We start from the raw sequence: 21,110 nt of genomic DNA on the forward strand, positions 1-21,110 counted from the left end.
TTAAGTCGTTAGTAATCTGAATGCCGAGGTATTTAAACCGCTCAGTTTCCAAGCGAAAGGGACAATTGGCTGGTAGTGTAAAGGTTGTGGTGCCTATTGGGAACAGAGTTGATTTGGACCAGTTTACTCGTAGCCCGCTGAAAACACCGTAGTCCTCTAGTATGTCTACAATCACAGGGCAGGCGTGGTGTGGGTCTTTTATGTAAAGAAGCAGGTCATCCGCGTACAGGGAGACTCTATCCTCTCGTCCGTCTTCCCATCGAATACCGCGCTAGGCCGGTGACGTTCTCAATGCCTCTGCTAGCGGTTCTATGGCCAGGGCAAATATCATGGCGGTCAGTGGGCACCCCTGTCTGGTTCCCTTCCCAAGCTTAAAAATGTGCGACGGCCACCCATTCACCCTCATTTGTGCCTCACGGGATTTGTATAGGAGTTGTACCCAGCTCAGGAACTGGGGGCCAAACCCGATCCTGCGCATTATTTCCCAGATTGCCTCCCAGTACACAGAGTCGAAAGCCTTTTCAAAGTCAATCGCAAGTACAGCCAGGGACATTGGGTGGCGGGCGCTTCCTCTATAACTGTATGTAGCCTGTGAATGTTCATGCGGGTGGAACGTTTTGGCATAAAACCGCACTGGTCAGGGTGGATTAATGTCGTGATGACCTGTTGCAAGTGATTGGCTAGCACTTTTGCTAATATTTTGGTCTCACTATTTATGAGTGAAATTGGTCGATATGAACTACAGAGGTCCGGCGGTTTGTCTGCTTTGGGGATCACAATTATCGTGGCTTTCCGGAGGTCTGCCGGTAGGCATCCTCGCTCTTTGGATTGTAGGAACATTCGTCGCAGGTGGGGGGCAATTTCGTTCGTACCCAATTTACGCCACATCTCAATCGGGAAGCCGTTTGGCCCTGGTGTTTTCCCTGTCTGGAGTTCCGACATGGCCGCTATCAATTCCTCCTCTGTAATATCTCTCTCAAGTAGAGCCTGCTGTTCTGTGTCGAGCATGGGGAGGGTTATGTCGTTTAGTACTGAACTGTTGAAAGGCAGTACGGGTGGCCTGTAAAGCTCTGTGTAGTAAGCTGCGAAGCCCTCGGCTATATCTCGGTCGGTCAGTAAGGGTTCCCCTCTTTCTGATCTCATCTCTCTGACCTGGCTGCTGCCAGTTTCGCGTTTTTCTAACCAAGCCAGCATTTTGCCGGCCTTATCACCAGTCTCATATATTCTGGCTCTCATCGTTTTATGCGCTTGTCTAGCATTATCTAGTGCCATGTTCTGTAAGCGTTTTTGGGCAAGTATTAATGCTCGATTTGTTGCCGGTTGGTCTGCTGCCAAGTGGTTTAGTTCAGCCTGTGCCACTTGGTCTTCGGCTTCTGTTAATTTCTGTTGATGTTTCTTTTTGTGTGCAGCAGACCATGACAGAATCTCGCCTCTCAGCACCGGTTTGAGCGCCTCCCACAGGATCCCGGGATCGTCCACCGATCCCGTGTTTAGCTCAAAGTATGTTTTAGTCGCTTCTTGTATTTGTTCCAGAAAGTCTGGGAGGCCTAAGTAGTAGTTATTTAAGCGCCAGGAGGGAGGCGGACGTGGTCTAGTCATGTTAAGCTCAATTAGCAAAGGGGAGTGATCTGATATGCCACGCGGCAGTAGAGTTGCCATTGCGGCCCTGTGGGTCTCTTGCCTTGGCAGAAAGAAGTAATCTAGTCGCGATAAGGAGGCGTGTACCCCTGAATGGAAGGAGTATTCTCTCTTGCCCGGGTGCAGGTCACGCCACACGTCTCGCAGCCCCATCGCCGCAGTGAACGCTGCTAATTTGGTTCGCGCAGTGGGGTTTCTACCTCTTAAGTGTGAGCGGTCCATCCCCACTTCCATGACTTCGTTGAAGTCGCCCCCAATTATCATTAGATCTGAGTTATCTCCTGATATCAGAGGTGTAATATCCTGTAGAATGTGGTAATCAATGCTGGTGGCGAGTAGATCCCGAGCAAGGCTATCGTCTGGTTCCATAGTGTTCCTGAAATGAATGTATACCTGCCACTAGTGTCTTGGATCACCCGTGTCATGGTCAGGGGCAGGCGTTTGTGTAGTACCCCACGAGAGCCTGTGGTGAACCCAGCGTGTATTGCAACTCTGTAGTTTGTGCATTTGAACAAATTACATGTAGTACCTGCTAAGTGGGTCTCGGTTAGGAAGGCTACATCAGGTGTGTGCCGATTTAGGAGCTGTGTGATGAGTCGCCTTTTGATCCCGCCTCCCATCCCGTTAACATTCCAGGTTAGGAGTCGTAGGGTTCTGCCATCTACGTTAGTGGAGGCCATTTAGCGAGGAGTAAGGGTTAGACACTGGTTCATAGCACCGTGCACACGTGTCATTTGCTGGTGGTGTTGTGGCAAAGCGTTCTGTATATGGACACTGGACCCCTTTCTTAACAAAACTAACGTTTAACAAACTTCCCATCCCCCACCCTATACTCCTTCCAACTCGAAGCATCTGTCGCCCGAACATTCAACTATAAACCTCAGCTAATCGCAGCTGAGTGAGCCCGCTAACAAATAAACTGCTCGGAACTGTGTCCCTGTGCGTAAGTTCCAGACATATCCCGGTGCGATGTCGCACAGTGACATCCCAGGGGAAGGGGGGGGGCTTCCGTCTGGGCTGGCCGCTTGGCTGTGTGTTTCTACGTGGCTGTTCTGTACCCACATTCAGCATTGAGTTGATATACAGTACCTTAAACCCCATATAGTAGGGTCACAAGTGTTCCTTCTCGCATACATTTTAGGAGTCGATGCTCTCATTCCTGCGGCTGTGGTGCGAGTCCCGGTGCAGGTGGCCATTGGCCTGGCGGTTCAGGACCTGGTCGAGCACGGAATGGTCTGTCTCTGTTTCTGTTGCCCCTTGTCACCGTCCAATCTCCCTCGATGTGTTGTTCCGCCCATTTCCATGCTTCTTTGGGGTCGGTGAAGTGGACCGTCGTGCCTCCATGGTAAATTTTGAGTTGAGCAGGGAACATCAGGCCGTATTTCACCTTGAGGGACTGCAGCTGTTTTTCAGTTGGTCAAACGATTGTCTAGCCTTCTGCACTTCTCTGGTGTAGTCCGGGAAGAATGCTATTTTGGATCCATTGTAGGTAAGAGTGCCTTTCTCCCTTGCGGATTGAATCAGTGCATCACGATCACGATAGTTCAATAGTTTGGTGATCACTGTACGGGGTGGGGCGCCTGGCAATGGACGACCCGTTGGTACACGATGGGCTCGTTCAATGGAGAAGAAGTTAGAGAACGTGTTTGCTTCGGACATATCTGTGAGCAGCTGCTCCAGAAATAGCTCCATCTGTGGGCCTTCTGCTTTCTCCGGTAATCCCAGGATCCTAACGTTGTTGCGCCTAGATCTTCCCTCGCTCTCATCCACTCGCTCCTCCATGGTTTTCAGGCGTGTTGTGACTCTAGCCAGTTGTTGTTCTACGTTTCTTATTCCATCTTCCGTGCCAGATATGCGTTGTTCTGCCTCTCCGGTGCGTGATGTCAACTTCTGGAGATCGTGGCGCAGGAGGGAGACGTCTGTGCTGATCCCGTCCATTTTCTGTTCCATAGAGGCGCGCGAGTCCGCTATGGCTGCCATGATGTCCTTTAGTCCTTTAGTGATATCGTGCTCTCCGAAACGCGCCTGGTCCCCCTCAATCATTCAGCACTCCTCACCTCCCCTGTCCCGACCCACACCCTCTCACCCGCATTCTCCGCCTTCCCCCGTGGCCTCCCCCTTCCTGAAACCCCTCTCCCTCGATTTCTCATCAACTGCAACTGAAACTCCCCCCCGCCCACACCCCTTCCCCAAATCACCCAACCCAAATCCAATCATCTTATCACACCAAGTCACTCAGCCCCGCCAGGAACCTGCCAAGTTTTCAGCCCGCCCACTATTCCCTTCTAGCATCACCGACTTTAACCCCCCTCCTCAGCCCTCTCCGCCACCGCCACACCCCGGTCCAGCACCCACACCTAAATTGCCTGCCGATGTGAACTGTATCCTTTTTAACGCCCGTTCCGTAGCAAAAAACAGACACTGCATCTATGACCTCCTCACATCTGTCAAACCAGACCTAGTTTTCATAACCGAAACTTGGTTCTCCAATGACTTCAACCCAATCGCTAGTGAAGCCTTTCCCCCTGACTACTCCCTCATCCCACTGAACCGTCCATCCAGAGGAGGCGGGGTAGCATTCGTCTTCAAATCTCTCTTCCGCGCCTCGATCATCGACAACCAACCCTCCATCCCTTCCTGCGAATCTCTCCTCGTTAAACTTTCCCTCTCCCCATCGCTCTCTCACAGTTTCTTAATAATCTACAGGCCCCCTGGTTACGATAGACAATTCGCAAACAACCTTTGCGACTCAATCGCCACCATGCAACTAAACCACTCCAACCTCACCCTCCTTGGTGACTTCAACATATGGCTCGACATCCCCACCAACCCTATGACACACTCCCTGGTTGACGGTTTAGATGCAATTAATCTCCAACCCCACATAAACGGTCCTACCCATTACAAAGGACACACCCTCGATGCCATCTTTAGCTCCAACACCCTGATTCATTTAAAGCCCCCAACCCCAATCATCTGGTCAGATCACTTCATTCTCTCGTTCACCATCCACTCACCTGACCCCATTCCCGTACTTGCACCCGAACCTCCAATCTTACGCAAATGCTGGAAAAAATTAACGATCACCCCGGACTTAGCCGAGGCACTCCTCCAATCTCCACCACCGACCTGCCTTCCCGACAACAATTTAACCCCTGAGGCCTTTGACTCATGGCTCAACGCACCTCTTTTGCGACTCACCCCCCCATGCAAACCATCAACCCGCTGCGCCCCTTTCCCCAGATGGTTCACTCCCGAGCTGAAGACCACTAAACGACTTTACAAATGCCTAGAACGCAAATGGCAGAAAGAGAAAACCCACGAAAACAGGACCACCTTGGCCCGTCACCTCTATCAATATAAGTCCGAAATCCGGAAAGCAAAAAAAGCCCACTACAACACCCGAATCCTAAACTGCAAAAACCCAAGCAAAGAACTCCACAAAATCATCTCAGAATTCACCAACCCTGCTTGCAATACAACCAGCCCAACCGCCACACAATCGCTGTGCGACTCACTCTCCCTCCACTTTCACAACACGGCTATCGAAAGAACAAAAACTCTAAACACCAAGATGGCTCAACTTCAGCCACCGAGCAATCCTCCGCCCATACCGCCCAGCCCTGCAACCGTAACATCCACGCAACCAACGTTTGAATCCTTTAGTCCAATATCGCCAGAACAGTTTCTCAAACTGCTATCTGCCCACAAACCTTCTGGTTCACCACTGGACCCCTGCCCAGCCACAACCCTTAAAGAAATCTTTGCCTCAACCTGCGCAGGAGAATACGCAAGATCTATCATAAATTCCTCCCTCTCCTCCGGTACTTTCCCCGACGCATTCAAAACGGTACACGTCAAACCTCTAATTAAAAAACCATTGCTCGATCCACTCGAGCCCAAAAACTACCGCCCAATCTCAAACACTAGGTTCCTTGCCAAACTCATTGACCGAACCGCCTACTCCCAACTAAACTCCTTTGTCGAAACCAACAACCTCCTAGACCCAGCCCAATCAGGTTTCAGATCACGCCACGGAACTGAAACCACCCTAACCTCGATCTGGGATGACCTTAAAATGACAGCAGACTCCGCCGGATGCGCCGCACTAATCCTCCTCGACCTATCGGCCGCCTTTGACACGATCAATCACTCAATCCTCCTAGACCGACTCCACTCCATAGGAATCCGCGGAACCGCCCTTAAATGGATAGCTTCATTCCTCAAAGACAGGCACCAAATAACGACACTCTCCAGCTTTACCTCACAACCCCGACCTGTCGACACGGGAGTCCCTCAGGGAGCATGTCTATCCGCCCTCCTGTTCAATCTTTACCTGATCACCCTCCCACCAATAATTCGTGCACACAACATCCTGTGTTACAACTACGCCGACGACACTCAACTAATTCTAAAAATCCTGAACTCGAAACCCGACTCCCGACCCGACCTGGCATCCTGCCTCCTTAACATAGAACTCTGGATGACCCAAAGCCACCTCCAACTAAACCCCTCCAAAACAGAAATCATGATTTGCGGCAATCTAGATCTTCTTCCGCACCCAATACCCTGGCCTCCCGCCATGGGCAACTCACCGACACCCTCCAACACAGTGAAAAATCTTGGATGCACCCTAGACTCCGACCTAACACTCTCGCGCCAAGTCAACAATGTCTCAAAATCCTGCCACTACCACCTCAAAAATCTTAGGCGCATCCTTCCATATCTCTCATTCCCCAACAGAGTCTCCGCGGTCCAATCAATTGTCATTTCAAGACTGGACTACGGTAACTCCCTATACCTCGGAATTCATGCCTACCAACTAAACAAACTCCAAAGAGCACAAAACGCGGCAGCCAAAATGCTACTCGCGCTCGGTCCAAGAGACCACGTATCCCCAGCCCTTAAGACATTGCACTGGCTTCCAGTAGCCCGTAGGGTAGCTTTCAAAACCTTATGCCTCTCCCATCGAGCACTACATAAAACCGGACCGCAATATCTTCAAGACAAGCTAATACCTTATCACCCCACTCGCACCCTAAGATCAAGCTCAGCCGGCCTCCTAGTAATCCCTAAGACAAACTCAACCAGGTTAGGCGGATCATCATTCTCAACGCTAGCCCCAACCCTATGGAACTCGCTCCCACCCCACATCCGCCTAACTGAAGACTTAACGGCCTTCCGCAAAGTACTGAAAACCTGGCTCTTCCCCTAAAACTACGCTGGGTAGACTGGAATGCACGCACAAGAAAGACAGGAGTGCACACTTCTGGAACACATGAGAGCATATGTGAGGCACACTGGAGAAGAATAAGTCAAGCAAGCATGAATGTGTAGTACAATCCCAAACGCCTGAAATGAACAAAATGAATAGAACGGACCTGCCCGCTCGGAACTGCGTGACATACATAATATGTTTTAGAATGCAGTGAACATTTTGAAAGAGTACTTATCATAACACACCTCACGCCTACTCTCTCCCTTACATCACCACTCAACTAGAACACAGAGATACTATGACACCATTCGGTATAACTGTTCTCATATCTACATCTCCCGCTCACTCCACAACACTCTATGTAAACACTGCTGGTCTCACACCCACCAGCCAGGCGTTCTCCTCAGGCCTAACGCAGCCACATTCGTCCTGGATAAAGCCAGCCAGAGCGAACACATACTGCTGATCTCTCAACCACCACACCTACCGCTAAGAAGCAGCTACCATCTGAATTCCGCACCAGCTGCACACATACCTGGTGCACACACGCACTTTTGACTCGCTCTTCTCTCTCTACTGACCCGAACTTCGGTTCCCGAGGGCGTTCAACCTACCAGCGCCTTCAGACCATACCAATGGTATATAAGGCGCTATATAAATGCAAAATAACATAACATAACATAACATGCCTGCCATGGTGTCTAATTGATCTTGTTCTGGCTGGTTGTTCATTGATGGCGTGGTGAATTGGTCTATCCTGCTCTGGGAGATCAGCCTTTTAGATTTGTCCTTGCCCATGCTGGATATCTGCCTGTGTTGCTATGTTGTTGTAAGGATTGAAGGTGACTCTTTTATTACACTCTCAACGTGTCGGTGGTGGGCGTGTGGTCTGGCTGATGTGGGTGCCCGCTGTCCTCAGTGACTATCCGTCCTGATTATCTTGTTCCGCTGCAGCCGGGTTGCAGGTTTGCAGATGCAGCTGTCGATGATTCTGCACTGTGTTCTAATTTCTTTAGGGTGCAGGAGTCCTGGGTATCACCTTTCCTGCCGAGGCCGAGAGGCGAACCGTTCCCGCTCAGCGCGGATGCTGCGTCAATGTGGTGGGGGGTGGGGGGAGATAAAGGAATCCTGTTTCTTGCACCTGCAGTCGCGGGCAATTTCCAAGTACTGGCAATCCACCCCCAGTTTACAGCCCACCATTCAAGTGTGCATGCGGTGGATTCTGCGTGTTTGTTCTCCGCTTCGAGGCCTCTTATGGCAGCCTTCTGGGCCGTATCGTCGGTGTGGGCCTGTGGTACTGTGCCGTGCTCTGGACCGTCTGTTTTCCCCCCTCTTTTTTGGGGGGAGGGGAGAGGGAGAAGGGCCCCCGGCCGCGGTCGGCTGTTGGCTGTGGACATGACAGGGGGTCTGCAGCAGCCTCCCCAGGCTAGATTGTGGCCCAGTCCGGCCGGTGCGCCTCAGGTTGGGCGTCCGCTGGGCCCTCACTTCCGCTGACACCTCTGCTGTTTGGGAGGACTGCACCCCGGTGCTGCGCCGTCCACACCAGGCGCTGGGGTTATATGTGTTTGTCGGGCAGGCAGCCCCCCTCCGACTCACCTTCGACGCTTCGCTAGCGGTTCTCCCAGAAACCGCGGCGTCTATTCCCGAATTCGGGAGTCTATGAGGGTCATTCCGGTGTGGCACACAGCCCGGTCCTCTCCCAGCGCTGAGGCTGTTTCGGCTCGCCGCATTGTCTGCAGAGGCTCTCGCCTGCTTCGTCTCGTCGGCCAGAGACTGTCGGGGCTCCCGTGCAACAGTTCGGGTGGTGTAGTGGGACGCGGTCGACGGCCTATCCACTCACCGTCCAGGGTGGGCACAGTCGCGGGTCTCTTTCAGTGCAGTTCTCCTCTTCCCGGTCCCATTCCCAAGGGCGCGGCCATTTTGTTCGCGTAGTGCCGCGCTCGTGTCGTCTTTACTCCGCCACACCGAGCCCGCTCAGAATTTCGCGTTTTGGCCTGTAACTTTGTCCGTGTGCGCCCGAGGCGCTTACCCACAGGAGGAGAACGTTTTGGGTCGATTAGTGTTAGGCGATCCTCAGCACATCAGGCCTCCCCACATCCGAACACTGCTCACATTCCCCAAACATCTCCACCCCAGCTTCGAGGCTCAAGGGATTCGGTGAACCCACAGAACCGAAGACACCGTACCTTCTTTGGTGTACGGGCTCGTTTACAGCCTTTCCTGCACTGGCAACTGCCTTGGAGGATGTATCGCAGAAGGGACGGCGTTACGTCATCACGTCGGTCACGTGATACAGTGTGGCGTTCCTCACGTGATCTTGGTGGACGTCACATGGCCCAGAGACGTCACATGACCCAGGGACACACAGTATAAAAAGCTGAGAGGCAGGACGATCATTGCTTCTCAGCTGGCTTCGGACCCTGTTTGGCGTTATTACTTGCTCCTTGCTACCTCGACCACGGAACTCTATCTTGGACTCTCTTGGACACCCCTTTGTACCTTTGCCTGGAACTGTTTACCTGTTGCCGGATTTTTGGACTGCACATCGACTTGTCTTTGGATCATCCCTGAGTATCTTGCTGTACTTCTACGCCCAAGTCAAGCCCTATCTTACAGGTGGCCTACCTGGATCCACGCTTACCTGCGGTTCTACCACTCCAGGGACCGCTGTATCTTGTTGAGCCTCGAACCTCCCTACTAGGTTACCTGGGTCTCCCTTACACCAGATAGGTAAGACACTTTAGATTCTTTTGTTTACCTGCCTGTATTGTGATTGCCTGGTGCTTAACCTCATTCCTTCTTGACAGCAGCATCGGTGTTCCAGAGGCTCCGTGGATCTGGGAAGACATCTCTCACCTGTGGCCTCAAGGGTCGCACAGCGGGTTTCTATTTTGTTCCCCTGTGCGTCACTTGGGGACGGAGGTCTCATCGGTCTACACGACACTCAAGTCAGAACAGACTGAGAAGCCCTTCGATTTGGGGAGATCGGTAACAAAATCCATCGTCAACGTATGCCAGGGCCTGGGAGGTACCGGAAGCGGAAGCAACAACCCTATTGGTCGACCCCTTTGATGTTTAGCCTGAGCACATACTGCGCATGATCTAACATAGCATTCTACATCGCGCTTCATAGAAGGCCACCAACACCAACGCTTGAGAAGATCTAAAGTGCGCTCCTGTCCGGGGTGAGCGTTAAAGGGAGCGTCATGAGACCACTCAAGGGCCAGATTACGTGTGTCAGGTGTGGGAAGGAACAGGCGTTCATGTACGAACGGTAACCCATCAGAAAACACTGGGTCCCATTCTCGCAACTGGTCAGAATGATCGCTAGTCCAGGATCGAACCGAGTCTATCAGTGACAATGAGGGAGTACAGAGACAAATCACATGACTCTTTCCGAGAACAGTGTCGGGGAATGTAGGCAATTGAACCCCCCCCGGGGAACGTGACAAGGCATCCGCCTTCCCATGTGCCGTTCCAGGACGGTGCATAATACGGAAGTCAAAAGAGGAAAAGAAAAGATGCCATCGGACCTGTCTGCTATTAATGCATTTCAGAGAGGCCAAATCCTGTAGATTCCGATGATCAGAGTATACTGTGATAGGATATTTAGCCCCCAGAAGATGATGACGCCAAACACGGAAAGCGTCCATGACAGCCAAGAGTTCTTTTTCCGTAACGGTATAATGAGACTCAGTACTGGAAAACTTACGGGAGTGGTATGCCACTGGATGTAATTTGCCTGTATTAGGACATGTTTGTGACAATACCGCCCCGAGGGCAAAGGAAGAGGCATCTGCCTCGACTATGAACGGGAGATCAGGATTGGGATGTTGGAGTACCGGTGCGGTAGTAAAGGCGGTTTTCAAAGTCTCAAAGGCCTCCTGCTGTTCTCTCTGCCACTGATATGGTACCCGAGGACTAGTCAGGGCCGTGAGTGGGGCTACAATCGTGGAAAAGGAAGAAATGAAACGCCTATAAAAGTTGGCGAATCCTAAAAAGGCCTGCAAGGACTTGAGTGTTTGAGGTACTGGCCAATCCAAGACTGCTTTGACCTTAGACTCGTTCATGGACAACGCCCCAGGGGTGATGTGGAAACCCAAAAACTCAACAGAGGTCTTATGGAACTGACATTTCTCAGGTTTGGCAAATAAGGAATGTTTGCTCAAACGGGTTAATACTTCTCGGACGTGTTTTACATGGTCATCCAGATCACGAGAGAAGATCAGGATGTCGTCCAAATACACAACCATGTACACATCCAGAATATCCCTGAAAATGTCATTCATGAATCGTTGGAACGTGGCCGGGGCGTTACATAAGCCAAAGGGCATGACAAGATATTCGTACAAGCCGTAACGAGTACAGAAAGCAGTTTTCCACTCGTCTCCCTCGCGAACGCGTACCAAATTGTATGCGCCGCGTAGATCAAGTTTGGTAAAGATGGAAGCATGTGTTAAATGATCTAAGAGTGGAGTGATTAACGGGATGGGATATCTATCCTTCTTGGTGATCGCGTTAAGACGCCGATAATCCACACAAGGACGTAAATCCCCCTCCTTCTTGGGTACAAAGAAGATAGGACTTGCCGCTGGTGAAGTGGAGGGGCGGATGTGTCCTAAACGCAGGGCGTTCTGTACATATTCTTTTAACACCAGTTCCTCCGAAGGAGACAAAGAGTAGATCCTGCCCGAAGGAACAGTGGAATCAGGAAGCAATTCGATTGGGCAGTCATAAGTTCTATGTGGAGGAAGTACCTCAGACGAGCCTCGATCGAAAACCGATTCGAAAGCCCGATATTCTGGCGGAATCCCAGACACCAACCCCCCAACAGTATGGGACTGTATGACTTCTGGATCGTCAACTGTCAGTGTGAGTTGTGCTAAGGCTCCCAAGACCCGAGAGGGTGTGTCAGGGGCTTGATGGATCGGGAGACAATAATTCTGACAAATATCGGACTCAAAGAGTACAGTGCCTGCTTGCCAATTGATCAGTGGGTTATGTTCACGTAACCAGGGAATCCCTAGTATGATACCGAATTGAGGTGCGGTGATCAAATCAAAACATAAGGTTTCTGTGTGTATGTCTTGTATGTTCAACAAGAGGGGTGCAGTTTGATGTCTAACAGGACCAGAAACCAATGCGGAGCCGTCTACGGCTTGAACATGTTCCGGTCGTGTTTTTACCACTAAGGGTAGATTGAGGGAATGGGCCAAATCAATATCTATGTAATTACCAGTGTTTCATGTCTCCCTCCTCAAACCATGTCCCGACTCTGTCCGTCTTCGTACCCCTGTTGCGCCGGTGTCCTTGTCCTCTCCTGATGTTTTTGAGGTGTCGGCCATTTTGGGCTCCAGGTGGTTTAGGGGGGGGATCCAGTATCTGGTAGATTGGAAGGGTTACGGCCCGGAGGAACGTTCATGGGTTTCCACCTCTGACCTGAACGCCCCTCGCTTGGTAGCCCGTTTCCATTTAGACCATCCATCCTGCCCACGGGGTCGTGGGCCGTTGGGGAGGGGCTATGTTAGGCGATCCTCAGCACATCAGGCCTCCCCACATCAGAACACTGCTCACATTCCCCAAACATCTCCACCCCAGCTTCGAGGCTCAAGGGATTCGGTGAACCCACAGAACCGAAGACACCGTACCTTCTTTGGTGTACGGGCTCGTTTACAGCCTTTCCTGCACTGGCAACTGCCTTGGAGGATGTATCGCAGAAGGGACGGCGTTACGTCATCACGTCGGTCACGTGATACAGTGTGGCGTTCCTCACGTGATCTTGGTGGACGTCACATGGCCCAGAGACGTCACATGACCCAGGGACACACAGTATAAAAAGCTGAGAGGCAGGACGATCATTGCTTCTCAGCTGGCTTCGGACCCTGTTTGGCGTTATTACTTGCTCCTTGCTACCTCGACCACGGAACTCTATCTTGGACTCTCTTGGACACCCCTTTGTACCTTTGCCTGGAACTGTTTACCTGTTGCCGGATTTTTGGACTGCACATCGACTTGTCTTTGGATCATCCCTGAGTATCTTGCTGTACTTCTACGCCCAAGTCAAGCCCTATCTTACAGGTGGCCTACCTGGATCCACGCTTACCTGCGGTTCTACCACTCCAGGGACCGCTGTATCTTGTTGAGCCTCGAACCTCCCTACTAGGTTACCTGGGTCTCCCTTACACCAGATAGGTAAGACACTTTAGATTCTTTTGTTTACCTGCCTGTATTGTGATTGCCTGGTGCTTAACCTCATTCCTTCTTGACAGCAGCATCGGTGTTCCAGAGGCTCCGTGGATCTGGGAAGACATCTCTCACCTGTGGCCTCAAGGGTCGCACAGCGGGTTTCTATTTTGTTCCCCTGTGCGTCACTTGGGGACGGAGGTCTCATCGGTCTACACGACACTCAAGTCAGAACAATTAGCCTCTCGTAGCAGGCTATTCAATCAGGATGTTTGCAGCGGCCGCCGGAGCTCCAGGGGCTCACGTCCTCATCGCTCCGATGCTGGCCATGCCCCCCAACCCCAATTTTCTAAAAAATGGACCAACTGCAAGGTAGAATCCTAACAAACCAGAACGCACTGTCCTCACCCACTGCTACACCCACCACTAACCCCTCCGCCCAGGACCACCCCCTCTTCTCCTTCAAAGATGTAACTGAACCCGAAGTCCTCACCCCCCTGAAACACCTCAACCCATCTAAATGCAAAGATGATAACTGCCCAGCAATGATCATCAAAGACTGTGCAGTCACACTGGCCCTGTTTCTCACTGCATTTATAAACGCCTCCTTTGCTTCAGGGCTGCTTCCCCCTAGCCTTAAGGAAGTCCGGGTACGACCACTTCTAAAAAAAACCTTCACTTGACCCAGCCTCCCCCAACAACGACAGGCCAAAGCCTCGACAAAGCAGCTTAAACTCAGGTCCAACACTTCCTGGAAACCAACCACATCCTGGGCCTGCGTCAATCCAGCTTTTGCCCTGGTCACCACACAGAATCTGCTCTGCTTGACCTAAAAAAACAAGATCAAGGATGCAGGCAATCCTGCCCTACTCCTCGTCCTGGACTTGACCTAGTGGACCACAACATTCTGTGCCACCACCTCAACTCCTCAGCCCACTTCTCACCCAAAGCCACAGTGTGGATCCCCTCATTCTTGGAAGGAAGGGCCATGAGAGTATTCTCAGCTCAGGCTTGTGCAGCCCCCACCGCCATCTACTGTGGCATCCCACAGGGATTCTGCATCTCTCCCACTCTCTACAACATTTTCACTAAGCTGCTATTTGACATCTTGGACTCCATTGGTATAGTTTACACCAACTATGCTAATGATACCCAAGTCCTCCTCCCACTCTCCAGTAACTAAGAAACTGACGCGAAGGCCCTCAACACAGCCTACTCCACTATTCAGGCCTGGATGGCAGCAAACAGTCTCTGCCAGCAATAAGACTGACATCCTCGTAGTAGGTCCCCAAGAAACCTGGAAAAAACTCACTAGCCAATACACCACTTTCACAATTGACAACATACAGATCCCTGTCTCCTCCTAGGTCAAAACCTTAGGAGTCTACATTGATACCACCCTCTCCATGTCACGTCAAGTCAGCGCTATCGTCTCCTCAGCCGCTTACTACACCAAGCTGATTAACGCAGCCAACCCATTTTTATCCACTGAGAACTGACTCTCCATCACTAGAGCTATAATATGCTAAATACTGGATTACTGCAACGTCCTCTTTGCTGGCACTTCCTCAAAAAACCTATTGAAACTCCAAATAATCCAAAACAATACACTTCGAGCTGCTCTCAACATTCCAAAAGAGAACATCTCTGCAGCCAGATGCAAAACCCACTGGCTCCCCACCAAAGAATGTGTCTTATTTAAAACTCTTGCCATCACTCAACAGCCCCCCTACCTTTCCTCGAAAGTAGTTAGATCGGGTACTTCTAGACCCATTAGAACACCATACTCCCACCAACTCATAATCCCCAGAGTCAAACGTGCCAAATCAGGGGATGCTAGCTTCCCTTTCCTTGCTGCCAGACAATGGAATTCCCTGCCAGTTACCCTCAAAAACAAACCCTCCCACCCTGCATTCCACAAAGCACTCAAAACCTGGCTGTTTGTCTAACCTTTGCACCTCTGATTTTTTGGCTTACTTTTGCGTACTCATGTTCCCTGTAATCAAATGAACTGTGTACACTTGATATGTTATGTCCATTACCACTGTAACTAATCTACCTACAGCTGTAATATCTTTGATATTCGTTTTATGTACCACTGTAACTAAGGAGCTTACCTGCATCTATAATAGGACTGCGATGCACACAGGCTGTTGTGCGCTATACAAATAAATACATAAATAAAAAAGGGTAATACAAGCCATCTTCCTCACAGCAGTACTTGATAGGAGAGTGAATCAAGTCTGCCCAAATCTGGAGACGAGGAAGCGTGGGTCAGAGGACCCACAAAGTGAAAGACTGAAAGTGTTAAATTGTGAGCCCAAGTGTGAAGTAAAGCCTGTAGAAATCCAGTGAAGGGAGACATTCCCCCTGGTGTTGTAAACTATGAACTAAAGCCTGAGGAAGGCCTGGGGAAGTGAGACATTTCCCCTTGGGTTGTGAACTGTGAAATAAAGCCTGGTAAACGCCAGGGCAAAGGAGACATTCCCCCTGGTGTTGTGAACTGTGAAATAAAGCCTGATAAAGGCCAGAGGAAGGTAGACATTCCCCCTGGTAATGTGAACTCTGAAATAAAGCCTGAAAAAGGCCAGGGAAAGGGAGACATTCCCTGTGGTGTTGTGAACTGTGAAAGAAAGCCAGAGAAAGACCAGGGGAAGGGAGTAATACCCCCTGGGGTAAATAAATGTTGAACTTTCTGATGCAAACTATAAGAGGAACAGGAATTCTATTTTTGTTTGTGAAGTATTAAAACCAGGGGAAGGGAGTCACTCCCCCTAGCGAGGAACTTGCAACCAGAACCGTGCTACCCAGTCCAGGAGAAGGGAGTCATTCTCCTGGACCAAGAACACTGATGCAACCTTCTAGTTTAGTTACAAGCTTAAGGGACAGAAATAGAGATTTGACACATGACGGTGGACTTTTTAGTTTTCAATGACATTATGATAGGCCCATTAGAACTTTAGTTGCGGCAGGGAAACCCCTTGTATTGATAGGGAAAGTTAGGGTTTCTCTTTATTTTAGTGACTAATAAAAGTCTATGGCAATCACCATGCCAACTATGTGTCGGTCCCCTCCTCCTGCAACCTTGCAACATATAATACAGAGCAATAACATCATTTGGTCTATTGGATGAATCATTCCTGTAATTGGTGATAGATATAGGTGGTGAACTAACAACTTTGAATTATCACTCTTTTCTTTACTTGTGAAATCTGCTTAAGACAATGTTGACAAGGAAATGTGTTTATTTCCAAATAAGAGATGTACCGGATTTACTTATGAATTTATGTTTCTGCAGATACTCTTTAAATCTGTTAAAATATGTTTAATCATTTAAATTATGAAACTATGTTCTTGAATATAATGTGATTTATCATTGAGTTTATAAAAACGATTGTGCGTGTGGTATTAATCACCCTACTTTTTTTAGTGCAACAGTTTTGTACATTTTCATATTGCCCATACCAAACTCTGGATTAAGGAAATATTTCTAAACCCCTCCCCATTAGGAGAGGAACCCAACAAGCCTGCCCAGTTTCAATGGCCATAGAAAGTTTGGCACATGTGATCCATAATTATAGAGGTATCTAGGGAGTCAAATGTGTGGACAGACAACATAAATTGCCCATGCATGTTGATGATATGGCCTTATTTCTTAGAAATATTACTGAGTCACTTCCTGTGGTATTACAAGAGCTGAGAGATTATCAGGAAAGTTCTGGTTTTACAATCAACTAAGGGAAATCTAAAGCCCTGAACATTTCTGTTCTCCCAGATGAATTAGAACACATAAAAATGATTTCCTCTTTTGTGTGCAAGGTGGATGAAGCGAACAATCCGGGAAACTGGATAATTCCATCATTGGAACCAATATGCAAATCCTATGGCAGACATGTGAAGAAGACCCCCTCTGGGGATCTCCACGAGATCTTATGACTAAATGACTGTCCTGACAACGTTTAATATATTTTGCTCTCTACCTCCTAGGATTCCAAATCAAATGTTTACATGCCTCCAAGGAAAGGCCTATGGGGTAGAAAAAAACACTTTCTGCTTACGGTAATGCTTCAACGTTCTACATTCTGGCTACTTGATTGGAATCCTTGTTTCACTGGAAATGGTGGTGAAATATAGAGCAGTATGACACGTTCCTACCATGAAACTCTTTGCCATTCTTGAATAAAAGGAGTAAAGCCCTACATAGCCATTTAATTTGTTGACTAGAACCACCTTGGAGGTAGAAGTCTGAAATTGACTAATATCACCAGGATTAGGCCCACACTTACCTGCCCATCAAAATCCAGAGTTTTACCTGGGGACAGCGAAAGGATCAATTGGGAACGCCAGGGACCCCTTACAGTGAGTCAGCTCTTTTCAAATGGTAAGCCTCTGACATTCAAGGAATACAAGGCTGCATTGCGAGTTGATGAAAAATAACAATTTTGTTCTACAGAGATCAAACATTGGGTAGTCAACAAAGATATTATTAGAGCAGGAACACAAACACAAAATGGTTTGGAAATAACCCTTAAGGAAGGTCTCAGAAAAGAGATAAAGTCCAAAATCTATCAATTACTCCAGAGTGACCTCTCAACAGATACCTTCCTCATTTATGTTTAGGTGGGCAAGAGAGCTAGGAGTGCTTGATTCTGAGAAGGATCGGCGACACATTTGGCAACACAGAAACCTTCTAAATGTGTGTCTATCAAATAAAGCACATACAAATCTATGCTTCAGATGGCATCTAATCCTCCATAGATTTCAAGCCATGAATCCAGATATTTCTTTATTATGCTGTAGACGGTGCAATGGAGGTTGAGACCTGGGACATATATGGTGCGATTACTGCACCATATATGTCTCAGAACAATCAATGTTCCCCCTAAGCTGTGCGCATGTCCAGCTTCCCTATGGGTAACGCTCCGAAGAGTTTTAGAAGTGCACACAGACAATTCCAACCTTCTCAAGAATTAATAAGACACAAGCCACAGCAGTTGACCGACATTTGCTTTTGCTCTTAATAAAGCTAAATTATACAAACAAGTCTTGATATTCTCTTCTAGCCTATTTAAAGTACTTTACTCTGCAAGAGTGACTTTAAAAACCTAAAGACCCTAAAAACAGAATAAACCTCAAAAGCTTAAAATCTAATTTGAAAATATGGCTCCATGAACAGAAGATCTAAGTAAGACATGCCTACATACATTATCCAACTTACTTTCTATACCCACCCACAACTCCTATGCTTGACTCTACCACACTCATACCTTATGACTAACTTCCACCACAGGGTCACATTTAACTATTCTCTGACAACCTTGAATCTGCCAACAGTGGCTCTGTGAAAGGTTGTAATAGAAGTAGAAATCTTTCTTTCAGTAATAACACACCATAAAAGAACACAGGACAATATAAAAATGAGACAATATTTCAGTAAATTAGAGCAAATCACAAATAGCACAGTAACATTAAGACAAGTAAAAACGTTTCATAAAAGCACGATTAAAAAAAGGTTACAATCGCCTTGACTTCTGCTGTGCGAGTGCATCTTTTCAATATTTCCAAAGCAGTGAAAGAAGATTTTCCACAAAGACAAGACCAAATAGGCTTGAGCAAGAGGGACCTATCCCTAGCGTAGGCAGAGCACAAACAAAAAAAGTGCCTTTCGTCTTCAACTGGGGCTAAACAGCAAGTGCACCTGGCAAACACATTCTCCCCCCATTTGCAGGTGTGGTATGCAAGTGGCAAGATACCAAGCCTGAGTTTTGCAGATATAGTTTTCATTTCCAGGTTTAATTGAAAATACAAATACTGTTGAAATTCCCAGGAGTGTTTAATCAAGAGGTAGGTGACCACCACTTGCTCCCATCATCCTCCCCCAGGCCCAATGATTAAACAAGGTCCTAACAGGGCCTTTATATCCTGAACCCATTTTAGTAGGATTTGACCATAGGTCTACAAGGCCAATATTAAGAAGCATTGTGCGTACATGTGAGAAGCAAGGGAGCAATTGACCTCCAGCCATGGAAAGCAAATCAGTCAGCCCTTCCCTATATGGTGCAAGAGCCTCAGAGATCCAGATCCTCATCCAGTATAACACAGACAAGAGCATTATTAAATATCTGACCTGGGATCGCCCTACTTCACATGCTACTTGCCCAGAGGGAGCATTAATAGGTAAACCAAGTAATATTTTAAAGAATGTATTCTCCACCACTTGGATAGGTGCAGAATCAGCCCAGCCCCAAAGCTCAGCAATTGCAGATACCACTTGGATTGAGTATAGTTTTAGGGGTAATGAGAATGCCTCCCCCCTCAATTGCGAAACCATACTACTAATAAGGCCACACTGGCGTGCACCCGCCAAAGCACTCCTTACCGACTGGGGCGCCCATTTTAATTTATTGGAGAAAACCAGGCCCAAATAATTGCCTTGCCCTTACCCTGGCTGCAGGGCCCAGACCCACTCAACCAAACCCTCACCCCTTCAGTACTGTGACACAATTGCTACATGGGGGGACCTTTTCCCTATCACCACGTACAATCATACGCCTAACCCTTGCACCAGGGCCACCATTCACCGCTCCACTCAACCTTAATCCGCCCACCAGATCATACCGCCTGATCGGGTTTCACCCCCACAAATCAGTGACCCAAAGACACCGCACATGGGATCACACCCATCAGCCCAACCAGGCCCCAGGCCTTTTTACCCAACAGGCTACTTGGCCCCCTAAACACTATTCCTATTGCCTTTCAGGGCCCAACAGGAGCCACGACTGCCTACAGGACAGCCACCCTAACGAAACCGGGACCCCAAAGGGGGCTCAAAGAAATTGATACATGGTAAGAGGCCATGTTCCTCACTATCCAATTTTCTAACTATGGACTACCACCTCCAACATCCCCTTGCTAACCTCTCTCTTCTCTCTCCTCCCTCTTTCCCAACTTGAATGCAATTCTCATAACATTGAATGTGTGTATTATGGAATTTATTATAAACCTGTCACAATCAATTCACCTCACTTAAACACCACTCTTCATGTACGTTTACAACCTTGTCACTTTATGTCACATATCACATATTTTTTTTTTAATATTCTTCAGCCTGGATAAAGACACCCTGGGTCGAAACACGTGTCAGCTGACTAACCAGGCGCACAAATGCCATCAAGTGTATATGACACTTATCATTGCATTGAGAAAAACCGTCCACACTACCACCAATAAAAGCGAATTGTATCGCACTAACCACTGCGTTAGAAATAATTATTTCAATTTCTAAAGCAAGATAACCAGGAGTAAACCCACTCTATTTACTAATAAGGCCACACTGGCGTGCACCCGCCAAAGCACTCCTTACCGACTGGGGCGCCCATTTTAATTTATTGGAGAAAACCAGGCCCAAATAATTGTAAGAATCGACCATCTCCAGTAATTGGTCATTCAAATAGAACTTGTTGTTCCAGTGATTTACAGCAAAACGCTACAAATACAACATTGAAATGAGTGAGGCAGGAGTGTTTTGCCGTGTTTGCTGTCCTGAAATGCTGCAAGTGTCTAGCAGTCTTTCCACTGTGGCTGCTAAGGAGGAGTTACCCATAAAACCCTCTGCATCTCGCAGAGCGAGCGCGGATTGAGGCAGGAGTGTTTTGCCGTGTTCTGTGGTGCTCTGAGGTGGGAAGGAACCTACCTTTAAAGCTGACAGCTGAAGAGGTGGCAGTGGAGCAAGGGTGGATTACCGTGGTTCACAGCGAGACACAAGGCAAGGACAAGCCTGCACTTGTGATATTCTCCACAGTAAAACGTCCTTTCATCGTGGGATGAACGGATGCTGGGTTTTTTTCTGTTGTTATTTCAACGTGAAAACTCATCGAATTTTGTAGGGGGTTAAGAAAAATATATAGATGGGGTGTGGGTGTTCGGGAATAGTTAAATAATTAAAGGGGATTCGTTTTCTCGTTGAAATATCCACAGAGAAAAACCCATTGTTGTTTCATCCCGCAATGAAATGATATGGAACCTTCTCCTCCGTGCTCTAGCCCACATAAGAACAGTTCAGAAGCTTATT

General features: G+C 48.5%; 1 protein-coding gene across 4 annotated transcripts in view; it reads right to left on the reverse strand.

Moving 5' to 3' along the window:
• Positions 1 to 21,110, reverse strand: part of RPP40 (ribonuclease P/MRP subunit p40) — an 872,477-nt gene that overhangs the window by 128,193 nt on the left and 723,174 nt on the right. The gene's annotated exons all lie outside the window — the stretch shown is intronic.

This window comes from Ambystoma mexicanum, chromosome 5p (genome assembly GCF_040938575.1).
Source record: "Ambystoma mexicanum isolate Mex_15411 chromosome 5p, UKY_AmexF1_1, whole genome shotgun sequence".
In the NCBI taxonomy this organism is placed as follows: domain Eukaryota; kingdom Metazoa; phylum Chordata; class Amphibia; order Caudata; family Ambystomatidae; genus Ambystoma; species Ambystoma mexicanum.